This window comes from Notolepis coatsorum (assembly GCF_963971535.1).
Source record: "Notolepis coatsorum genome assembly, chromosome: 19".
In the NCBI taxonomy this organism is placed as follows: domain Eukaryota; kingdom Metazoa; phylum Chordata; class Actinopteri; order Aulopiformes; family Paralepididae; genus Notolepis; species Notolepis coatsorum.
In genome coordinates, this window is record NC_140183.1 from 57,921,703 (window position 1) to 57,947,701 (window position 25,999).

The 25,999-nt window shown below is 45.0% G+C and overlaps 1 protein-coding gene across 1 annotated transcript in view; it reads left to right on the forward strand.

Annotated features, from left to right (window-relative positions):
- The window catches only part of adam22 (ADAM metallopeptidase domain 22), a gene marked incomplete at its 5' end in the record, with an annotated part of 200,552 nt that overhangs the window by 45,299 nt on the left and 129,254 nt on the right, over positions 1-25,999 (forward strand). The gene's annotated exons all lie outside the window — the stretch shown is intronic.

Here is a 25,999-nt window from a genome sequence, read left to right on the forward strand (position 1 = left end):
CTCACCTTCACTGGATTAGAGACATACTATACTTTATCAAATTAGAAAAGATAAGATGTACTCTGAGAGGTTCTTCATCCATGTTCAAGAAAACGTGGGGTTCATTCCTTGTGCTTGTGGATGATGTACAGTTCCATACTATTCCAGAATAGCAATTCTCGTGCTGATTACTTGCATTCATCTGTGTGAACGATAATACAGCATGATCTATTTGATATATATACATTGGAGAAGCGTGTTTGGGTACTTGAACATGTGCTATATATATGATATACTATTATTATATATATATATATATATATATATATATATATATATATATATATATATATATATATACTTTTGAGATAACTCTGTTGTGCGACCAAGTCAGTGTTTGTTTGTCTTCTTGTTTACTTTTTCTTTTTCTCTGTTTAACACATTGGACGCCAGACCCGAGATAAGTCGAGTTAACTCGCCATCGCTTGAGCGCCAAACCCGAGAAAAGTCGGGGTTTAATCGTTATTTCTTTAATTCGCTATATCCATTCATAATTCATCCATCCAGCCTGATGTTATCATTGGGAATGGCTCTGAGATCGCAAATGGCCAATACCGCCGCCTAACGCCTTGCGGCCGGTATTGCACATCATTGGAAACCCTCTGGCTTGGGCTGTACGTCGATCTAAGAAGTCCGGTCCAGGTTTTCCTTCTCGGGCATGAGCGTTATAACACACTCGAGCACCGCCGGTTCATGTGTTTTGGTGGATAACGTTGGACACACGATCGCGATCAGTATTTGGAATGGCGATCAGATAATTGGATTATTCTTTTTGCAGTACATCATAGACAAGGTAAGGACTATATGTTATCAATCTTGCGTTGATCTGCGGAATGTTTTCCCCGCGATCGCAGCGTGTGTCTGTAATGTACTGTGTAATGTATGCCGTTGGTGGCGATCGAAGCATAGAAAAACAACCTCCCCCCCACCCTTTCGTGCATGCATGATGAAACATAATACCGATAATCTAGCGTTGATTTCAGAATAATTTTTTATCCAGGCGAGAAATGGCACGACTTATAATGAAATGCAGTAAAGCGCTGTTTGGCGGAGTGTCCTGGGATTAAACAGGATCACTCTAAAACTATACTCATATTCACCACGGTATAAAACGGAAATGTATGGATGAAAAAATTATCTGTTTTTTGCATGTTGACCGGAAGAAACTCACTGACAATCGACGTTGTTATTAGATCCATAGCTATAATATTTAATATAGGTTTAGCACTGCAAACACCAGAATTTATCCCCATTGAACAGAGCGCTGGCACACAATGGCCCAACGCTGAAAGTGTTAATGTTGTTATCTGTTCTATGTGGACAATGACAATACAATAAGGCATATGCTTTGACTTGTATGTCCTAAAAAAAATATAATAAACAAAAAAGTTAATATATAATAAAATAAAAGGAATAAAAATCACTCAGAAGACTAAGTTTCAACTGTAGCCCCGTTGGAGGACTTTATCAGACAGATGCAAAAACCTCAGAAACAGCCTTAAAAAAACTAAAACAAATCCACCCCTCCACTCAGTTACAGTAGCTGTGCCTCTGTGAGGAGGATACTGCCTGGTGTAATACTGTCGCACATCACACCTATGCTGTGGCCCCCCTGGGCCCTGACACACAGCACAGCAGTCAGGATATACCACAGTGGCTGACTCAGCACTGCCTCTGCTGCTGCTGCTGCTGCTGCTGGGGGAAGTGTTCTCTATGCCAGCGGTTCTCAAACTACGGGTCGCAACCCAAAGTGGGGTCGCGGGTACAGTAGGTGACAGCGGGGGCGCACATTGGCAAAAAAGAAAAAAAAAGAAATCGAGCCCAACTCAGATTGAGTTTTCCACCTGGAAGCTGTTTGTATTTGCCATGTCTCGCCCCTTCATCAACGGAGGCCGACACAGTATCCCAATACACATTACACATCTCACTACATCCTGCACATATATAATCGCGGAGACCACGTCTCATCTTTTGTGTGTAACCTTGACACTCACAATGGATAGGTTTGTTGTCAGAAGCTGCTGGAAGTGTTCTCTATGCTGCTGCTGGAAGTGTTCTCTATGCTGCTGGAAGTGTTCTCTATGCTGCTGCTGGAAGTGTTCTCTATGCTGCTGCTGGAAGTGTTCTCTATGCTGCTGGAAGTGTTCTCTATGCTGCTGCTGGAAGTGTTCTCTATGCTGCTGCTGGAAGTGTTCTCTATGCTGCTGGAAGTGTTCTCTATGCTGCTGCTGGAAGTGTTCTCTATGCTGCTGGAAGTGTTCTCTATGCTGCTGCTGGAAGTGTTCTCTATGCTGCTGGAAGTGTTCTCTATGCTGCTGGAAGTGTTCTCTATGCTGCTGGAAGTGTTCTCTATGCTGCTGGAAGTGTTCTCTATGCTGCTGCTGGAAGTGTTCTCTATGCTGCTGCTGGAAGTGTTCTCTATGCTGCTGCTGGAAGTGTTCTCTATGCTGCTGCTGGAAGTGTTCTCTATGCTGCTGGAAGTGTTCTCTATGCTGCTGCTGGAAGTGTTCTCTATGCTGCTGCTGGAAGTGTTCTCTATGCTGCTGCTGGAAGTGTTCTCTATGCTGCTGCTGCTGGAAGTGTTCTCTATGCTGCTGCTGGAAGTGTTCTCTATGCTGCTGCTGGAAGTGTTCTCTATGCTGCTGGAAGTGTTCTCTATACTGCTGCTGCTGGGAGAAGTGGTCTCTATGCTGCGAGGCAGTGATATCCTTCCGACACAGCTGCTTCTCCTCTTGCTGATGAAGCTGGGCGGACAGAGCGATGCGTTAGAGTGTCCAGGAAGGGAGAGTTCTCTCAGAGTGTCCAGAGCCTCTCACACTACAGGGGATCATACGGGACCTATCTGAGGCACTCAGTTACCACAGCACTGGTAAAAAGGGCAATGCTATGCAATGCGTTAAGGTTTTCAAAGTAATCAGCAGTGGTGTGCACAGATAGGGCCGAAGGGGGGCTTGAACCCCTGCCCTTTTGCCGCAAGTGCCCATTCCAAAAAAATATATGAACAAATATGAACATAGGTTATTAAGTGCCCTTTTTGTAGCTTGAGCTCCTGCCCCCCAAATTGTCTGTGCACGCCCCTAGTAATCAGAATCAGAAAGGTCTTTATTGCCAAGTAAGCTTTTGCACATACAAGGAATTTGTCTTGGTTGTTTGGTGCATCAACATTAACAGACAATTAAAGTACAAGAATTTTTCTTTTTTATATACAGTATATAAACAAAATTTATTAATTAACTAAATTAATTAAAATACAATAGAATAGAATATAGGACAGGGCTGTACAATTGTGCAGGATGTAGTAGAATATATACACTAAATTAGACACCTTAGCACATTCATTTTGACAGCCCTAAGTAAAAGATCAAATCGAATTGTGACCTTTAAATCGAGAATTTGTTTAGAATCTGAAATAGTTAAAGCGGTGCCGTGTGAATTTTGCAAGGAAGAATGTACTCTTAAGAACTGAAATGTGGCTGAGTTATTCTGTGTCACGTCATATCATAAATCAAAACAACATCTTCCTGAGGTAGTGTGATCCCAACGTAATCCTCAAATCTGTATAGCGTTATGAATTTCAAACCACACACAAACCAGATTGTACATGTAAACAACACAGTGAAACAGTAACTAAGTAGTCTAGCTTCAGACAGTCTAGCTTCAGACAGTCTAGCCTCAGACAGTCTAGCTTCAAATAGTCTAGCTTCAGACAGTGTTCCAGCGACCCAGGTTTCTTATAAGGGCGGTTTCAGTTATGAAAACATACAGCAGTGCAGCTTTAACTAACATAGTGCAGCTTTAACTAACAGGAATGAATGAATTAATTAATGACTTTATTTGACAATATAAAAATAACATGTGACAGAAAGCACAGTCAGGAGATACTGCCAAGGATGAACACAAAAAAGCTCAGAGCTTATTTCCATTGTGGTCCTTGTAGGGGGGTAGGGGAATGAGATGCTTAGACATGCATCATACAGACATGACATCACAACACATCACATATACCATTTACCATTTATATACATAACAGACTCATAAACATGCAACTTGCAAGGGTGCCTTTTTGCTGAGGTTAATTATAGTCCCTTTTGAGCCATGTCTTCAGGCTGGACTTGAATCTAACAGCATTGACTATGATTTTCAGGTCACTGGGCAGACTGTTCCAAAAGACAGCTGCTGAATACAAAAATGACTCCTTCCCCATACAACTCCTGAATCTGACTGGCACAAAGTCAGTTGAGCTACGCCTAGTTGGGTATGCATGGGTGTCCCTGATTCGGTTGAAGTAGTTGTTGAAGTACACTGGCACTACCCCGTGCATGATTCTGTGAACTAGGCACATCCCTATTTGGTTGACTCTGTCTTCCACCTTTAGCCATCTCATGTTCTCAAAGTGTGATGGGTAAAGGTGGGGTCGGGCAGGTAGCCTTAGGTCGCTTTCACACAGGGGCTGTTTGGTCCGGACTTTCGGACCAGAATTCGATAGTCCGGTTTTTCGGGTTTGTGTGAATGCGTGTCGAACTCGGTTCGCGGACCAAACAGGCGAACTCTGGTCCGCCCTGAAAACGTCGGTCTCGGTTCGGCTTCATCGAACCAAATGCGAACCAAATATAGGAAGTGATTATTATTACCACTGCTCGCAGCACTCACTGCAAAACAAGCACACTGCATCTAATCTCTCTATCTATCTATCTATATATCTATATATCTAACTGTGCATCTTGGGAAGAAGGAAGAAAAAACGCGGCTTATTATATTATTAATAAAACAGCTACTTGTGGGCACTCATAAAAACACTGTGGTCTACAAGTTGTTTAGCGAGAGGATGGTGGTAATGTGCTTCAATAGAACAATGGATCAATGCCATGTCAAAACTCGCCTCCGCTCCGCTGATCTGGAGGACTCGCAGTCCACACACAGACACGCGCGCGCGCGCACACACACGGGCTCGCAGCCACACACACATTTCCACTGTCCAATAGACAAGCGCCCTTTTCGACCGTGTGACATTGTTCAGAAGGTTCGGTCCGCCTCACAGATTTCTATGTGAACGCAGGCGAACCAAATGAAGAATGCAACAATGTTGCAACTTCACCCCCAGAACCGCACCGAGTCCACCAAAACTATATGTGAAAGCGACCTTAGTATTACCCTGATTAGCTTGTTTTGTGATGTCTGTAGTTTTATTTTCTGACTTTTGGGGGCGCTGTTGTACCAGGAGCCACACGCATAGTCATAGTGACACTGTATGAGTGCTCCAGCAAGAATCTTCATCGCTGACTGATAAAAGAAAATTGAGATTCTGGCTAGGTATCTAGTCCTGTTATTGATCTTTGTAAGTGCTTGTTGAGCCATGCTTTCCCCTGATAAGCTGTTTTCCAGAACGCAACCAAGATATTTCACAGATGTTTTGTCGGTGAGAACAGTATCTCCTATTCTAATGTTAAAACCTGGCAATTTTCTGAGCCTGACCTTTGACCCGAATAGGATGGACTCAGTCTTCCCCACGTGGAGGGACAGCTTGTTGTAGCCTAGCCAGTCACTAACCTTCTCTAGTTCTGCACTCAATATCTGCTCAACCACTTGTTTGTCTTTATGAGACACTAGTAAGGCGGAGTCATCCGCATATAAAAAAAGGTCACTTGAGCAAGCTGCTTTCAGGTCATTAATATACAGGAGAAATAGGAGCGGACCCAATACACTCCCTTGAGGGACCCCGCACTCTACTGTCCAAGGACTGGAGAGTACTCCATTTATATCTACCACCTGTTGTCTCCCTGTTAGGTATGAACCAATACATTTCAGAGCTGCCTCTTAAAGCCTAGAGCCCTAAGCTTCATTAACAGGATGTTGTGATCCACTGAATCAAATGCCTTCTGGAGGTCTAACATTACCATTCCACAGAACTTTCCCTCATCTACCTCTTTCCGGATGTAATCTGTGAGGAACAGCAGGCAGGTGTCTGTGGAGTGGGACCTCCTGAAACCAGATTGGTATTTGTACATTGGGTTATTAGTGGAGAAATACATGTCTATTTGCTCATATACAAGCCTCGCAATGGTTTTTGATAGGACGCCCAGGATGGAAATAGGTCTGTAGTTACCCGGTTCCAATTTGTTTCCCTTTTTGTGGAGAGGAATAACTCTAGCCGATTTCATTTCCCTTGGAAATGTTCCTGTATCTATGGCTAGGTTGGCAATGTGAGCTACACATGGGGCAATGATTCCTGCAGCATCCTGCAAAGATTTACCAGGGATGTTATCTAATCCAGTAGCCCTTGAGGTGTCAAGTTGTTTAAGCTTTTCCTGGACCTCCATCTCAGTCAATTTCCTAAAGGAAAAAGCATCTGCTTTAACCCCCTGATCTAGGTAGAATTTCTGGACTTCACTCTCTATGTTGTTGCCGGTTTTAGCTGGTATCTTTTCAGATAGATGTAAAATAGCTATTCAGACGGTCTGCCACCTCTGATTTGTCTGCTGAAATTTTGTCTCCAATTTCTAAATTGATATTGCCCAATTTAGTCTTTAATTTCTTACTGTATCCTACCTCTTTAAGTGTCCTCCAGAGTTTCCTTGAGTTGTTCCTATACTCTGTTATTTTATCATTGAAAAAGCCCTTCTTTGCCCCTTTAATCAAACTATTTACATCGTTTTTGTGTTTCTTGAAATCTAGAAAAGCCTGGTCTGTCCTGGACTTCTTAAATTGTTTTAAAAAAAATTTCCTTATTTTAATAGCTTTTAAAATGTCATCATTAATCCAGGGCTGTGTCCTCTGCTTTATCCTGACCCTCTTCCGGGGTGCTAATCTGTCAACCACTTTAAGAAATTTTGTTTTAAAACCATCCCATGCTTTTTCAACCTCTTTGCAGTGCATTACATGAGATCAGTCCACACCCCTTAAACCATCCAGGAGCATTTCCTTGCTGTAATTTCTTAAAGATCTGATTTTGATGTTGTTGTGTCCCTCAAAATGACCCCTCTGCACCTTTCTGGTACAGAAAGTTGCAAGGTGATCACTGAGTGCATAATCAACAACGCCACTGTTTATTATCCTTTGTTTATCAGAGACCAGTATTAAGTGGATTATGGTCTGAGAAAGGGAGGTAACTCTGGTAGGTTCAGTGATGAGCTGGTGCAGGTCAAACCATTTACAATAGTTCAGAAGGGACTTCAATCCAGGAGATTATGACTACTGTGATAATCCACTGGAATCTGGGCAGAGGGGATTATTAGGCCAATATGTTAGATCTCTATTAGCAGATTAGTTGGATATCAAACAGGGAACCATGCATGTTTAGAGTTACTGTAGTCACTGTGTTCTGGTACTAAGCTGCTTAGGTAAAGTGTATTATCATTGTAAGCTGACACAACAGTACAGTGACCTATTTACATTATTGCGTTGCTAAGCAGAACAGATAAAGTGCTTTTTGTAACATGACATAATGCCATTTGGCACTTTTATCCAAAATGCCTTACAGTCACAAACACAGTGAAGCGTCATAAATCAACATAATTTATTGTTAGTAAAGACTAGGCAGTCCCAATGGGAATCGAACCCCTAACTCTGGCAGTGTTAGTGCCTTGCTCTAACCAGTAAGCTATGCAAGAACACCAGTGTGTCGATGCATTTATGAATCGATATATATATATATATATATATATATATATATATATATAATTTAGATAGGGTTAAATGCCACACTGTCAGTCATTCTCTCCACTGATCAGAGATAAACAGGTCAAATGTATGCCTTGATCATTTGGATCTTTTGCCTTAGTATTAGGTTCCCGGTTCAATTCCAGCTCCTTAACCCCTAACGGCACCTTGCATGGTCGCCTCCGCCGTTGGTGTGTGAATGTGTGAGTGAATGGGTGAATGTGAGGCACAATGTTGTATAAAGCGCTTTGGATAAACACCGTCCATTTATGCACACACACACACGCATACACTGTCCTTCTGTCTCATAAACAGCAGATTCCTACTGTACACTCCTATCCGAGCTCTGGGAGGGTCATCAAAGAGAAGCCGCCTATTCTCGGTCCTCGCTCCACAATGTTGGAATGAACTTCCCACCACAGTCAGGACAGCCGAAAACCTGACCAATCTTTCGCCGTCGACTAAAAACACACTTCTTCAATCAATATCTGAAATTAAATAATAACCTTCCTACTATCATGCATCTCTTCCTACTATATAATAATATGTCTCTAGTACTATGCACTCAACACTGCACCCAAGTTTCAACACTGTTTGATGAACATTGTTACTCAGCTGCCAGAGTTGTACCCTTCCTGTTGACTTGTCGTACAGCACTTTTAAGTCTCTTTGGACATGCACATGGCTCCTCACCCTGCCGCGCACACTAATAATAATAATAACTTTATTTGTATAGCACCTTTCATACAGGGGATTGCAGTTCAAAGTGCTTTACATCAGTAAGAAATAAGACATAAAATCAGTGTAAAACAAGCAGCAAGAGCAAAGCATAAGGTGGGATAAAATAATGCAGATATATGAATCGAATGAACATTCCATTAGGCTTCTTGAATTTCTGTAATCTGTTACAAATAGGGATGTCTGATATTATCGGCCTACCGATATTATCGGCCGATATCGGCATTAAAAACCCAGGCAAGCAAGTAAGAACAAATTCTGATTTTATTTATTGTCAAAAGTATGCATAATGTTGTGTTAATTCCACAACAAGAGATATGTAATGTTAATTACCTGAAATTATTGAACTTTTTGGGGGGGAAACCCTGCATATATCGGTATCGGTTGATATCGGTATCGGAAATTAAGAGTTGGACAATATCGGTATATCGGTATCGGTAAAAAAGCCAATATCGAGCATCCCTAGTTACAAAACATGATAAAGCTCATAGTGTTAGGGTTTGAAACCGACCTCAACAGCACGGCACAGACAGGTAGTTCAGAGTTAGCCAAACACTAGGGCGTATTTATTTACAGAATCAAAAAGAGTCAAGTAACAGTTCTGAACGACAAAAAAGGAGACTGCCTTCGGCAGAGTTATCTGCGGCTCTGCAGATCCTCTCGGTGTTAGAGGTGGGGAATCGGCGTTGACGCCGTTGCGGCTCTGCAGATACTCCCAGCTCCAACTCGGGGTGGAAACGGAGAGAGAGAGAGAGATCAACAACAGTCCAACAGTACAAAGAGGCAGTGTAGTTCAGTCCTCCCTTAGCTGAGTCCAGAACAAAACAAAACGGTACTTCTTCAGTGTTTATCCTAAACACACAATTTAGCTGAGTCCAGTGCAACAAAAACGATACTCTTCAGTGTATTCCAAAACACACAATCTTAGCTGAGTCCAGTGCAAACAAAAACGATACTCTTCAGTGTTATCCAAAACACACAATTTAGCTGAGTCCAGTGCAAACAAAAACGATACTCTTCAGTGTTATCCAAACACACAAAAACAGATAATCAAAAAAGGGTTTGGTTCCAAAACTCACCAAAGCGCAAACGCGTAAAGCGGGCAACGAGGCGCAGCTCCAAACGGAGGATCAAGATATTCACCAGCGGCAATCCAAAGATGTCCTGGAGGGAAAGTAGACAAGGCACAACAACGGGGGGAAAGCAGGCAGGAGCAGTAGTATTCAAAACGACACGACATCGATTGAAAGGAGGTCCCAGTATATGAAGCCTCTGGAGCGCTAATCACAAACTATGACAGGTGCGTGATGAAATTAGTAATCGCTCCAGAAGCGTGTGGCGGGGAATGCACCAATCAACACAGTACCTTAACACTTTAACTGCCGAAAACGCGTCTTTGATATCAATATTTAAAAAATCTGTGATCGGAATAATATTTCCCCTCTGCAGCCTTGACACACAGTTCTGATCTCCTCTCAATCCTCTAGCGGTTCAAGAGCGCCATCTGGTGGCCGATCGGCAGATCGAAAAACCGGATGTCAACCTTTAACCCGGCAGGACTCACTCCATATGTGGTCCGGGCACTCGCTAATGTTAGAGAGACTCAGTCTTCACACAGTGAACATCGATCGGTGGAAATAACTCGAAAAAACAACATGATTTGGACGTATATACTATTATACAACCTGGAAATAGATCCGGTATTTCGACATCCCATAATTGAAAACTGTTTACTCCACGCTGATCGCCCAACGGCCCGAGGAGACTGGGGTGAGTTTTAGCGTTATATTCTAACGTGTTCTTTACTAACTGCTATGATGAACATATGACCCACATTAGATGAATGGTATAACGTTGCCCACGGAATTATAAACGCCCCCTCGCCCATCCGGTCAACATCAGATGACGTGTAGTAAATTCTAGAAGTACGTCCAATTGAAATTTTTGATCTCGCACAGATTCCTACCAAACTGTATTTCATCATCAATATAATGCATTTGGGGCTATAAATCACGTTCTGGAGAAAGCTGCAGAAAGAGATGAAAACATACTTATACTTTAGACCACATTTTAGTATGAATATGTGAATGAAAAAGTTTAACGTTGCTACACCATGAACAATACATATAGGACCTTGAATGGGCCCTAATAATGGCAATCTAGCAATAGAATTTAAAAAGTTATAGCCCTGCAAAGAAGGGGAACTTCTCCATGTTAAATAGAGCTGGCAACGGATGGTATATCATGAATTTAACCTTAGGCAATCAAAGTGTTAAAGGAGCGTGGCGGGGAACGAACCAATCCTCACACATAGTATGCACCCAGCGGATAGTGGGGCGTAGAGACAAAAGTAAAAATAAGTAAAATAATAGCAACGGTAAAATTAGCACATAAAGTGCAGACATAAAATCACAGTTTTTCACATTAGGATCTAACATCGCAACAGGCCACTTTGTTTATGGTTTGATTCAGTTTTAGTAGAATAGAATAGACATCAAATGAGCACATAAAGTGCAGACATATAAAATCACAATTTTCTTTTTACAGTGCAATACAATAATTCTGGATTACTGTTTAACAGTTCAAAGTCATCTTTACCTTCTGTTTGGTATCCACAGTTTAAAACGTAAGGTTATGTATATAACCAAGTTCTCTGAATTATGGTGACGCTCAGCATCAGTTGCATATATCTCGCTTCAGTGGATATGCACTGAATACATTTCAAAATGTACCTTTACATACCAACATCTGTCTGACCACACCCCCATCTGCTGCCTACATAAGCAGGGGTGGGGCCACACACTCATCTCCTTCCCAACAAATTTCACCACAATGAAAGATCAAGGGCCGCAGCGGCGTCCTGATGCTGAGCGTCACCATAATTCATAGAACTTGGTTATATACATAACCTTACGTTCTATTTCATTATGGCTTACGCTCAGCATCAGTTGCATAACAGGAGCTGAGCGGGAGCCATAGCTCGACAAATGTACCCCGCTGAGGCCCCCCACAACCATCAGACCGGGGAGGACCGAGCCCCCCGACCCTCCCTAATGGAGGATACCCTCCCTATTGGAGGCTTACGGGAGGGAGACGGATCCGACCGTGCGAAGAGGAACTCAAGCAACTCAACGCACAGGGCGAGCAGATCGTGGCTTGACCCCACGACTACGCACACGCACAACCCGCATGCCACCAGGGAACGAACGGAAGGAACAACCCTCGTTACTGCCCCCAAAATCACGGGGTCAAGAGCAAACTCAACCCTGTGGCAAGGCCGTAGCAGCGGAGCGCGAAGGAAGACCCAGACCCACTGAAGGGACTGGATCCCCTGGAAAAAAGGGGGGGCCCGGAGAGGTCAATGTCGCCAGGCATCAAGACCCCACCAGGCGGTCACTTAGTGACACCGCCCCCCACATCGCCAGCGTATTCGGATAGGGCCTCTCCAAGAGCGGGCCCTTTCCCCCCAATAGTACACCGCCTGGCACACTGACCCTGTAACACAGGCCGTCAGCATGGCCGTAAAGCACTCAAAAAAGGTTAACCAACGAAAGCAGGCAGCGCACCGGGGAAACCAGGCAGCAGGCTGTAACCTGAGCCTGGAGCACTGCGGACGAGACAGGCGCCAAAGGGGTCAACTGAAAACAGCCCCCCCGGCGGAAGGGGCGTATGCTGGCATTGTTGCACACCATGACAAAGCCTCCACCAAAAAACCCCGACCCAGAGGGGTCGAGGCAGAGAAGGCTGACACGATTGGCAGACGTCATGAACGTGCAGGGGCACACTCAACCGGGTAACCCGGGAGTTGACTCTGCTCCAACACACCAGGGAATCAACCACCCTCTTGGTACCACATGCGGTGGTTGTTCCTATAACCCATCAAGAAAAAAATCCAAAACACACCTGCGGTTATACACTGGCTATACCGCAGTACAAGTGTTTCAGTTTTCAAAAAAGGGTTATTCCAGGCCTACGGGTCGACGAAACATTACTTCGGACCGGGCCCGGCGGCTCGGGAAGCACACAGGGTTACCAGAGGAGGTCCAAAAGACCACCCCAACAGCCCCCTCTTTGCCACGCGTGAGAGAGGAGCGAAAAGAATGGAGAACCAGCCCTAAGCGTACTGCACTTGGTATTCCCAGGCGGTCTCCCAACCAGGTACTAACCAGGACCGAACCTGCTTAGCTTCCGAGATCGGACGAGATCGGGCGTGTTCAGGTTGGTATGGCCGTAATGTAACTATGTTCTGATCTATTCCGTTAACATCCCCCAGATATGAACGAGAATTCGTCGAGACAACCTAGTAAATGGCGCTCGGAAGAGACAAAACTCTCAATACTCAATAACAAGCAACCAAGGCGCACCAGCCTCATGCGTGATTCCCATCAGAAACACCCAGAGCCAGCACTTACATACACGTCGAGATCCAAACACATCAATGGATAGTTTAACAAGACACCAGACATTGTTCCTCCAAGTCGCCTGGGAGAACGACAAGGAGCCGTCGTGCTTCATGTTCTTTCCTCTTTTTATTTAAAAAAGAAAGAAACACAGACTGACATGAATCCCACGTGACGCGGCTGAGGGTAACAATTATTTTCATTTTTACATCCCACCACCCTCTCCACAGGGAGGAGACGGGAATCCCCAGAGAGACTTCCCATGCGAGCTGTATAGATTGAAAAGAATATTACAACATTGAGCTATGTAACACTTGGGTTAGGGCTCTCCGAGGAGGAGGCACTGAACCAATACACACTCAATAATCGAATTGAATCGAATACACATACAATAGAGCAGAACTCCTTTTTGAAGTTCTACTCACCTTGACAATCTGAGGAGGAGGCTCTGAAACTCTGAGGAGGCTTCCTCACAGGGAAGGAGAGTCCGAACTCACAGAAGGCACTTCTCCCCGAGGAGGAGCTTCGTGAGGAGGAGCTCTGACAACTCCCTGAAACAGATCCATAACATGGACCTGAACAACCCACGGAAGTCCTACCAATAGAGACGCGCTCAGTGACGTACTCTATGGCGGGGAATTTCCACAGTGCACACGCCCAATCTTTCAGGGCGTGGGACCAGAAAACTCCCCCCCCACCCCCCTTTACCCTGTAACATGCCGAACAGCAACGTGACAGGAACCCTGAAAGACAGGTGGTTGTAACCCCTGACCAATCAGAAAAGGGAAGGAAAGGTTTACCAGTTCACCCCTTTACGACCCCTCACCCATGATACGATGTAATGACAAATAGAGCATGACACAGTCATAGCATGCTACATGAGGCATCTAACAGCCTCACATAGCTCATGTACTAATCCTGCTACCTGAGTTTTACCAAGGAAAAAACACAGAACAGAGAGGGCCCCTTTAAGAGCCCCGGTCCAGACTTGTGCTTCTGTGGGCCAAACCTAACCCAGTTGTAGATCACAAAGACACACACAACCCTTCATCACAACAAAAAATGGCACAGTACACTCCTACTACAGAGGAACGCCGTTTTTCATAACGAGAGAAGACAGAATCCTCGATTATGTATTGGCCACAGGCCTTGCTAAGCACACATGATAAGTGACCAAACAATCTTTTCTTTAGGAAAAAATAGTTTCTCAAGCGGAAAGCACAACCCCAGCAATTAAGCTGAGGGTTACATCGTATCCCCACAAACACAGTGACATAATATATTGTAATCAACATGTCTGAGAGGAGGGGGGGAAGCCCCAGGGAAACCGGGGGGATCACCTCTCCTACCTTACCCTTGATACAACCAAGTTGAACAGGTAACCCTGTTAATATGTGAACACACTGTTCATTGTCATCACAGGCTGAGAAATAATTCATTCCTCAATCACATGTCACTAAGCATAGCTTCACAGGTTAATTAACCCCCTTAGTTGTGAGTTCACCCACGTTACAAACGTTACATGAACACACATGCTCTCGTCACAACTAACCAGATCATTTTTACACATGTAAACAACAACGCCGATTCTATGGAGAGAGAAGCTATACCAGTGACAAGACAATTCACACATAACACACGTCGTATCCTCAATGTATTGCAGCAACACACGTTTTGGAAAACATCGTTATTACAAAACATTTAGAAGGGAAGGAAAGAAGAAGTGTTTAAAGTCCGGTCGGGACTCCTACCCTGAGCGCAGGCCGAGAGAACTGCAATCTGGTTAACGGGACACTGAAGTCGAACATGGCATCTCCTGTGTTGGCGACGAGGGTAACGTCGCTGCGCCACCCAGCCGCTATGTTTCTCCATGTTGACGCAGTCCTCGCTGGCAGGGCTTGCGGTGTAGGTTCGACTAACATCCTCTGTCAAAGATGACGTCGTAGTCAGAGTGTTTTAAGGCATGTTATAGTCATAGCAACGTTCAACAGTGTAGCATTAAGCTAACAGCCGCTCTCGACTGATAGCAACAAGCTAACGTTTCCTAGCCTAGTGACACAACAGGCTAGCGCCGCAGCTAACAACTGACTGGCTAACAGGTAGGCCACAACTAGCACGCAAGCTAAGCAGCTATCACCTGAACTGTACACAACGACATAACAAGCCACACTTCAGACAGGCCGCCGTCTGAAACCCTCCTCATCTTTAAGAGAGAAGAGAAAAAGAAATATCAACACAGTTTACAACAGTGATTTTACCAGACATACGGCGGAGCCGGCACAAGTCCCATCTGGGCTGCAGCCGACTTGAACATGGATCTTCCGATAACGAACATCCATGCCCACATTTCCTCGTTTAGGGTGTACTTCCACTCAAGTGAAAGATGGGGCCTGCACGGGACAGAGAAGCATCCGCTTGTCCAGAGAATCCCGGGTTTTAACCAGGCCTCTGTCGCGGCCCACTAGTTGACCATCATGGGCTTCAGACCAAGATCCTCCGTCCGCCGCTTAAAAAGCCGAGCAGAGGACCCCAATCTGGGGCCGGCGTTCGTAAAATTGTCAGCTAACCCCCACAGCATCAACAGACAACCAGAGCTTGCAAGCAAAACAGTACTTACCCCACCCTGGAAGCCACCGCTTCATCACAACAGTCGGTGCTTCCCACAGTCCAGCTGCATGGCCGGAGGGCCAAACCCATCCAGCCGCAGCAAGGAGGACTGCAGTTGGGGAGCATGTCAGCGGCGCGAGCCCCTAATACGAAAAGCCGGTGGAGGTCACACAGAATGATCATCATCTTCCAGACACTCCAGTGACGAAGCCAATATCGCCGTATTTTCTCGAAAATAGTGAGAGAGAAAATAAAGATATAATGTCAACGTATCTCCTTGTTCTTCTGTTTTCCTTTCCTCAGACTAAATATTTTCTCCACGTCAAGTGGGTATATAACAGGCACTTCCTTGTGGATGAAATTTGAGAAGGAGATGAGTGTGTGGCCCCACCCCTGCTTATGTAGGCAGCAGATGGGGGTGTGGTCAGACGGATGTTGGTATGTAAAGGTACATTTTGAAATTTATTCAGTGCATATCCACTGAAGCGAGATATATGCAACTGATGCTGAGCGTAAGCCATAATGAAATAGAACCTGACAGTCTTCCCTCCTGTTTGATACCCACGTTGACCCTTCGAACCTCAGGGCAAACCTCCCTCTCAGGGCGCAGTTCCCTCTCTCAGGGCGCAGTTCTAGGCCTGGGTCTAGCTTAACCCTTTCACTGCCGCACTACCAAACGGTTAACCCTTTCACTGCGACAATACACAGAAGGTTAACCCTTTACTATCTAGTGTGATAGTAAAGGGTTAACCTTCTGTTAACCCTTCTGTTCAATTGGCAGTATTAGGGGGTGGGGAAAGCTGGCGGGTGGGTCCTGGGCGTTGTGGACAGCGACCCCTACAGTTCGGTCGGGGCGCCTGCTCAGCGAGGGTAGGATCTGGAGAGAGGTAGTGCGGCCTCCCACACGTTACACTCTCCCAGTGAGAATCTGCACGGCCAGGCTGGCTGCCGGCTGGCTGCACATGTGTCGGAGGAAAGCATGTGACAGTCTCCGGCCTCTCGGACCAACAGTAGGGGAAAGTGCGCAACAACCAGGAAGGGGGTGGGGAATTGGCATAACGACTAACAGTGGGATGGGAGAAAAATCGGAAAAAGGAGGGGGGAAAAGATAATCAAAATTTTTTTAAATAACTTCTGTTAACCCTTCTGTCGTGTGGCAGTGAAAGGGTTAACTAAGTGAACTTAACTAAACTTCTACAGACACTCAGAGGGCGCGCTGTCCCAGTTGTTTACAGTGGCTGACCCCGACTCTCTCTCTCTCTCTCTCTCTCTCTCTCTCTCTCTCTCTCTCTCTCTCTCTCTCTCTCTCTCTCTCTCGCTCTCTCTCTCTCTCTCTCTCTCTCTCTCTTCTCTCTCTCTCTCTCTCTCTCTCTTGTCCATTGTCTTCCTGTTGTTGTCCAGATTGCTTTAGAGATGATTAATTACTCGTATCTAGGTCTGTGGAGATCACAGATCGGACGTGCACACACACGTACGTACGTACGTACGTACGCACGCACATACACACACAAACACGCATGCAGACACACACACACACATGCACACACACACACACACACGCAGGATGTACCCGTGCTGCTGTATTTTTGGGTGTTTCTTGTCTTAGTGAGAAGTGGAGCAGAAGGTTGAGAGAGACAGGAGGAGGAAAGACACTGGAATAGTAGAGCACAGCACCACTTATAAATAGCTCTCTCTCTAGCTCTCTCTATCTCTCTCTCTAGCTCTCTCTCTCTGTATCTCTCTACCTCTCTCTCTCTCTCTCTCTCTAGCTCTCTCTCTCTACCTCTCTCTACCTCTCTCTCTCTCTAGCTCTCTCTAGCTCTCTCTCTCTACCTCTCTCTCTCTCTACCTCTCTCTACCTCTCTCTCTACAGCTCGCTCTAGCGCTCTCTCTAGCTCTCTCTCTCTAGCTCCCTCTACCTCTCTCTCTACCTCTCTCTAACTATATCTACCTATCAATTCAATTCAATTCAATTCAAAAAGCTTTATTGGCATGAAATTTCACAAATGTTGCCAAAGCACAATTATGACATAAACAGCAAACAACATAACAATATAAGATCAAAAGAAATTACGGAGATGGTGCGGTGAGTAAAACATGGTACATGTATATACAGTATATGTGTCCTACTGGTTGTCCCTTTTCTTGTGACATGAATTGACATATATATCTCTAGCTCTCTCTCTACCTCTCTCTACCTCTCTCTCTCTCTGGCTCTCTAGCTCTCTCTCTAGCTCTCTCTCTACCTCTCTCTCTCTACCTCTCTCTCTCTAGCTATCTCTACCTATCTCTCTCTAGCTCTCTCTCTCTCTCTCTAGCTCTCTCTCTACCTATCTCTCCCTCTCTCTCTCTCTCTCTCTCTCTCTTCTCTCTCTCTAGCTCTCTCTCTCTCTACCTCCTGTACCTTTAATCCTTAAACAGTCTCTTTTCTGTCTGTCTTTTCTAGTTTTCTATTTCTCTGCTCATGATTGGAGCAGTACTTTGAAGTCTGCTTATCTGCTCTTACTGGTTGTACAGAAAGAGATCGAGCGAGAGAGAGAGAGAGAGAGAGAGAGAGAGAGAGAGAGAGAGAGAGAGAGAGAGAGAGAGAGAGAGAGAGAGAGAGAGAGAGAGAGAGAGAGAGAGAGAGAGAGAGAGAGAGAGAGAGGCAGGGTTAGTGGGGCATGTGGGATCATTATCCCAGGGATCCTAGCTCCTAGCTTGTATCCTCTATCCTTGGAATCACACTGATAGCTGAATGACATAATTGGGTGAGAGAAAGAGATACAGAGAGAGATACAGAGAGAGATTGAGAGAGAGAGAAGAGGGAGAGAGAGAGGAGAGGCAGCACAGAAACATAAATCATATCCTCACCATGACTGATACATACAGTACACATACAGTACACACACATATGCACACACACACACACACACGCACGCACGCACGCACGCACGCACGCACACACACACACACACACACACACACACACACACACACACAGGTAATACTCACTGCAGGCCATGGCAGAAGTGTGCCTTGGTATTTTTCTGTTATTGCTTATTGATCTTCAAGTACAAGTCTGAGAGTACCTGTCTAATTCTTAATGTGTGAGGGCTGGGTCACTAGCAAATAATAGGGACTCCTTAAGTTATTCATATAACGAATAACCACTGAACTGCTAAGCAGACATTAACACATTCCCCGCCAACAACGTTTATATACGTGTTTGGCCGACAACCGTATTTGGTCCATTTTCCCTTTTTTTCCGATTTTAATATTCTATTCAATAGGGACCTGTATGTTGCCGTTAAAAGGCATACTGGGATTCCGAGGGTGCAGTACCGGCCAGATCCTCCCAGGTGGCAGTATCGAGAGTGCAGTAAACCCTGTTCCAGACCGTGTGTTACGTTTAAACCGCTCCGGGCGCAGTTTTTTAGTACAGGGAAGCCTAGAGGTTCACTCGGTCACATTGAAGCGCGTCAAATGCCCCCGATGCATGTGTTGTGCTGGATTATGTCGCGGACCAGATGGACATCAGATGGACCAGATGGCGATCAAACAATTGGAATATTCTTTTTGGAATAAGCCTGATCTAAGGTAAGGAACATCTGACGTCAATTCCAGCAAGATCCTGCAATGTTTTCATTCCGATCCAGCTGATCAGCTTGTGTAGTGTTCACAACGAAATCCGTTACTGGCAATCAAAGCATCAGAAACGACCCCCGCCCCCCCTTTCATGCATTCATGATGAAACATAATACCTATTATATACATTTGATTTGGAAATAGTAGCGTGTCCAGGGATGAAACGCCAATGCTTTTAGTAGAATTCACGTTGCGCCCTATTACTCAGCCTCCCAGGAATTAGCCTGGATCATTCCGAAAACTATACTTATATTCACCACGGGATAACGCGCGAACGTATTAATGAAAAAATATATAATTTTTTGCATCTTGGACAGAAGATAGTTACTGTCAAATGACCATAGTATTGTATCCATAGCTATAATATAGAATATAGATATAGCTCTACAAACAAGGTGACGCACTCCTATTTTAAAGCGTGGCCTGGCTAGAACAGGATGAGGCCAATAGCTGGCAGTCAATGTGTTAAGGAGAAGTGGGTAAACAATAAAAAAATTCAATAAAATAAATCAAGTCCAAAACACAGGACAACACTCAATAAAGAGGTATTATAGAAAAACTGAAAATAAGTTCATACAAAGAACTTAAATAACAATAAACCTCCACTAAGGGACTTTATGTGTAGTAGTGGACTAATGACAGTTCAAAAGGAAACAAAATAAAACTTTCATGAAAATAAACACTACAATAAAGTCTCAGCTACTAGAAAATAAAGTGCTAAATAAGCCAGTAGCTAAAACCAGAATGGCTACAGAGAAAGGCTAAATGCTGAACAGGGCAGAGAACAGAACTACACTTTAACACTTTAATCGCCATGGGTTAAATTCATAATTTACCATCCCTCGCCAGCTCTATTTGTCTATGGAGAAGTTCCCCTTCTTTGCAGGGCTATAACTTTTTAAATTCTATTGCTAAATTGCCATTATTATGGCCCATTCAATGTCCTATATGTATTGTTCAGGGTGTAGCAACGTTAAACTTTTTCATTCACATATTCATACTAAAATATGGTCTAAAGTATAAGTATGTTTTTATCGTTTTCTGCAGCTTTCTTCAGAACGTGATTTATAGCCCTAAATGCATTATATTGAGGATCAAATACAGTTTGGTAGGAATCTGTGCGAGATAAAAAGTTTCAACTGGACGTGGTTCTAGAAGTTTCTACGCATCATCTGATGATGACCGGATGGGCGGGGGATCGTTTATAATTCCGTGGGCAGCGTTAGATGATTCATCCAGAGTGGGTCATATGTTCATCAGATCAGTTAGTATAGAATACGTTAGAAAATAACGCTGAATCTTACCGTGGCTTCCTCGCGCCGCTGGCAGATGAGCGTGGAACAGATTTTTTTCTATTATGGGATGTAGAAATGCCCGATCCATTTCCAGGTTGTATAATAGTATATACGTCCAAATAACGTTGTTTATTGAGTTAGGGCGAGCGATCTATTATCCAGTGTTTCAAGATGGAGTCGCGGGAGCTATAGCGAGTGGCCGGACCACATATGGATGAGCACTACCGGTTCAAAGGTTAATATCCGGTTGGCGATCTGCCGATCGGCCACCAGATGGCGCTCTTGAACCGCTAGAGAGTTGAGAGGAGATCAGCAGTGTGTCTCAGGGCTCCGGAAAGGAAATATGATTTCGATGACAGATTTTTGAAATATTGACATCAAAGACGAGTTACGGCGTCTTCGGCAGAATGAGCATGGCTCGGAATGACGTGAAAACTCGTCCGCGGCGATTATAGTGTTAATATAACAAAGCCTGACCGGAAGGATAGCCAACACAAAAGGAACTGAGAAAGCAGCTAACCCTGCAAGACTCAAACTTAAATAGACTCAGCTACCATAGGCACAGCTGCACTGAATCAGGTGCAATCAACTATGTGTTGAACTATGAGCCTTAAGGTCCCCCTATAGGGGGACGCTGCTTTTCTTTATCATAAATCGATCAATAGAGACCGTATTAGATCCCCAATTATCATATCATTGGAAAGCCACACTCATTGGCTACAACCCTGTGCAAAGATTTTCGAGATCGCCAAATGATTGACGGAGCTAGAGCCCCGGGAGTCGGGGGTGGTAATGTGTACTTTTGCGTACTTTGGGGCACGCCTCACATGTAACTCGAGAACCGCTGAACGGATTTTGTCACCTGAAAGGGCAATCGACAGGCAACAAATATGGCTTTAATTCTATCTATATATTGTATTAAAAGAAATGCACACCCGAGCCACTAGAGGTCGGCAAAGAATCGTTAATGTTTTTAAATATATTTTTTTGTAGCCAAGAGTAAAGACCATAACCCTATCAAAACAGTAGTCAAAGTGTATATTTTCATTTTTACCAATGTTTTATACGATTTATCGGAAATACGAATTTATCGGAAAATGCTAATTATCGTAAAAACCGCAAGGAAATGACTAAATCCAGATTCAACCCTGCCATTGGAAAGAGGAGCATTTTCCCTATCCATAGATGTATGATTTGGCCATAATAAGGTCAAGGTCAAGTTCAAGGTCAAATATGAATTTATAGTTAAAATCGATTATCATTAATTACTGTATCTACAAATCCTTCTATTTAATCATCTTCCCTTTATTCATTTGCTTAGATTTTTTGTGCACATGATCTCAATAAGGTGGTGAATGAGCTCAGTGAGCATTTTCTCGTACCACGCAGATTTAACATGATCAAAGATGCACATGCGTCGGAGGAAAGCATGTGACAGTCTCCGGTCTCCCGGACCAACAGTAGGGGAAAGTACGCAACAATCAGGAAGGGTGGGATGGGAGAAAAATTTGGGAAAAAGGAGGGGAAGAAAGATAAAAAAATAAATAAAAATATGCAAAAATCATAAATCATAATTTATATTCTCCTTTTCTTCATTACAATTTACTCAGCCTAGTAACAGACACAATATTTCTGACACTGGAAATACATACCCCCAGGTCCCTAGATGTTCCTAGATACCAAGAACATGCAAATTGACCTTGCAGAAGTGGAGCAATCTTCCATTTACTTAGGCATGTACCTTTAGGCGAAATATTCCTACAGCTTAACAGGTTAAAACGATGCCATTCAAGTCAAGTCAAGTCAAGACAGTTTTATTTATATAGCACATTTCCAGGCAGCGGCAGCTGGCACCAAAGTGCTTCACAAGCAAGTTGATAAAAACAACATAATGTGATGCAAGGTATAAGATTAAAAACATAATAAAGCAATGAAAGCAACACAAACAAAACAATATGGTGCAGGATATAAGATTAAAAACATAATAAAGCAATGAAAGCAATAAAAACTGGTAGGACACAGTAAAATGCAAAGGCTCCCGATTTCAAGTCAGCTTTAAGAATTCTGACGAATGACTTGTCTGGTGTTTCAGGCGGTATATGGTCAATGGCCCATATACATTTACATTTAGTCATTTAGCTAAAGCTTTTACCCAAAGCGACTTACAAGTTATGTACAACAAGTCAGCAGGAAGGGTACAACTCTGTCAGCTAATGGTCAGTGATATTGTTCATCAAACAGTGTCGAACTTGAGTGGTACAGACTTGAGTGTATATTCGCATAGTAGGTAGTAAAATAGGCAAGGTAGAATCCTTAGTAGCAGAGTGCATACTAGTAAAAGACAGTACAAGGTTAGTATGGCTCGGGAGGTAGAGCAGTCGTCTGGTAATCCAGAGGTTCTCGGTTCGATTCCCGCTCCTCCCGGGCAGCGTGTCAAAGTGTCCTTGATCAAGACACTTAACCCCTAATTGCTCCCGATGAGCAGGTTGGCACCTTGTATGTTTGCCTCTGCCGTCAGTGTGTGAGTGTGTGGGTGAATGGGTAAAAATGTGAGGAACAAATTGTAAAGCACTTTCAATAAAAGCGCTATATAAATGCAACATTTACCATTTACCATTTAACTCATTGACTGCCACGCTGTTTTCCCATCTTTACTACCTGGCGCCAGCGTTATTGACCATTTTCACTATGTTTGCGGACCCATCGTATGTTCTATATTATAGCTATGGAGACAATAGTATGGCTAATTTGACAGGCACTATTTATAGTCCAACAGGGACAAACAGTTAATTTCTACATACTTTAATTTGTGCGCTATTCCACACTAAACATTGCCCCGTTTCAAAATAATCCAGTCTCGTTTTCTAGATCGTGAGATATGACTGTTATATGCATATGCGCAAATCATTCGGGTTGCTCGCCTGAAACCTCTATTATTTCCAATCAAAGGTATATACCATATAGATGTTTGTTTCTTACAAAGTCATCAAGGGGGGGGGGGGTCGTTTACAAAGCTGCAATCGTTACCAAAAGGATGTTTTAGGTTCGGTAAAATATTGGCTGTGGTGGACACCAGGGGGGAGGGAGGGTAGGTTCCAGCTGTCCTGGCTGTGGTGGACACCAGGGGGGGAGGGAGGGTAGGTTCCAGCTGTCCTGGCTGTGGTGGACACCAGGGGGGAGGGAGGGTAGGTTCCAGCTGTCCTGGCTGTGGTGGACACCAGGAGGGAGGGTAGGTTCCAGCTGTCCTGGCTGTGGTGGACACCAGGGGGGAGGGAGGGTAGGTTCCAGCTGTCCTGGCTGTGTGGACACCAGGGAGGGAGGGTAGGTTCCAGCTGTCCTGGCTGTGGTGGACAGGGAGGGAGGGTAGGTTCCAGCTGTCCTGGCTGTGGTGGACACCAGGGAGGGAGGGTAGGTTCCAGCTGTCCTGGCTGTGGTGGACACCAGGAGGGAGGGAGGGTAGTCCAGCTGTCCTGACTGTGGTGGACACCAGGGGGGAGGGAGGGTAGCTTCCAGCTGTCCTGGCTGTGGTGGACACCAGGGAGGGGAGGGTAGGTTCCAGCTGTCCTGACTGTGGTGGACACCAGGGGGGGAGGAGGGTAGCTTCCAGCTGTCCTGGCTGTGGTGGACACCAGGGGGGAGGGAGGGTAGGTTCCAGCTGTCTGACTGTGGTGGACACAGGGGGGGAGGGAGGGTAGGTTCCAGCTGTCCTGACTGTGGTGGACACCAGGGAGGGAGGGTAGGTTCCAGCTGTCCTGGCTGTGGTGGACACCAGGGGGGGAGGGGAGGGTAGCTTCCAGCTGTCCTGGCTGTGGTGGACACCAGGGAGGGGGAGGGAGGGTAGCTTCCAGCTGTCCTGGCTGTGGTGGACACCAGGGGGGAGGGAGGGTAGCTTCCAGCTGTCCTGGCTGTGGTGGACACCAGGGAGGGAGGGTAGGTTCCAGCTGTCCTGACTGTGGTGGACACCAGGGGGGGAGGGAGGGTAGGTTCCAGCTGTCCTGACTGTGGTGGACACAGGGAGGAGGGTAGGTTCCAGCTGTCCTGGCTGTGGTGGACACCAGGGGGGGAGGGAGGGTAGCTTCCAGCTGTCCTGGCTGTGGTGGACACCAGGGAGGGAGGGTAGGGGTTGAGGTGAGCAGAGGAGACAGAGCAGTGAGCGGATCAGGAGGTCTGTTGCCCACGGAGACTGCTTACTGCAGCAGGCCCAGGAGAGGCCACAGAACAGAATTGATCCTCTGATAAAAGCTGTGGGTCCTCGGGGAGTCCGGCTTCCTTCCTAATGGCCGTTAGGCTGCAAGGGATGGACCAGGAAGAGAGAGCGCACTGGCTGCAGAGCACTTAGACATCATACACATCTATAGAAATAAATGTGTGTTGATGCCCTGCACTCAGAGAGAGAGAGAGAGGAGAGAGAGAGAGAGAGAGAGAGAGAAGAGAGAGGAGAGAGAGAGAGAGAGAGAGAGAGAGAGGAGAGAGAGAGAGAGAGAGAGAGAGAGAGAGAGAGAGAGAGAGAGAGAGAGAGAGAGAGAGAAGAGAGAGAGAGAGAGAGAGAGAGAGAGAGAGAGGAGAGAGAGGGGGGGGGTGGAGAGAGGGGTTTAGTGTGGCTAGAATTGATGCTATGGCTTCCTGCACAGGAAAGGAGAGGTTATGATGGAAAGAGGATGAGATGGAGGAGAGTAAGGACCATGTTAACACACGAAGGCAGGGACCTCACTGGGTTAAGCTCAGAGCAGTCCAGCTTTAGCGTGGGTTAAGTAGCGTGCACACACGCACGCACGCACGCACCCATACACACACACACACTCACACACACACACACACACACACACACACACACACACACACACACACACACACACACACACACACACACACACACCACACACACACACACACACACATACTCACACACACTCACTCATAAAACAGATGGGTTGGATAATACAAGATGTGATGTTCCTCACTCAGTCACGCACGCACACCTAACCTCCACCTAACCTCACACCTCCCTTCTGTGCATACACACACACATACACACATGTGAGATTGTTTAAGAAACTACTTATATGAATATGGCCATGTCCATACAGATATTTGCTATATATGTTACAACGTCTTATAGCCTAGATGGTCATTTTGATCAGGGTCTTTTTATTTAACTTTTTTACATTACAGGTCCAACAGAGACATACACTTAAAGGGGCACTTCGTCAAAAAGCAATCATTTTGCACATCATCTCACACACATCCGAAACCTCTAAACAGTTTTGCACACATTAATTTAGCTTGAATTAATGAGTTTGAATATGGCCACCAGTGATGTCATCTGGGACGTCACCTTGTGTTGTGTTAATTACAGCATCATAATTACCCCCCCAGACAGACTGACAGTAACCCCCCCCCCCCCCCCCCCCAAAAAAGAAAAGGAAAGAAAATACCAGACATACACATATAAACATTATACAGTATTACAAATAGAATGAAATGACAGAAAAATTACAAAGAATTAAGTTACATTGTCATGCTGTCAGCTTCCAACAAGGGTTAACCCTTTCACTGCCACACTACCAAACAGTTAACCCTTTCACTGCGACAATACAGAAGGTTAACCCTTTCACTACCACACTACAGAAGGTTAAC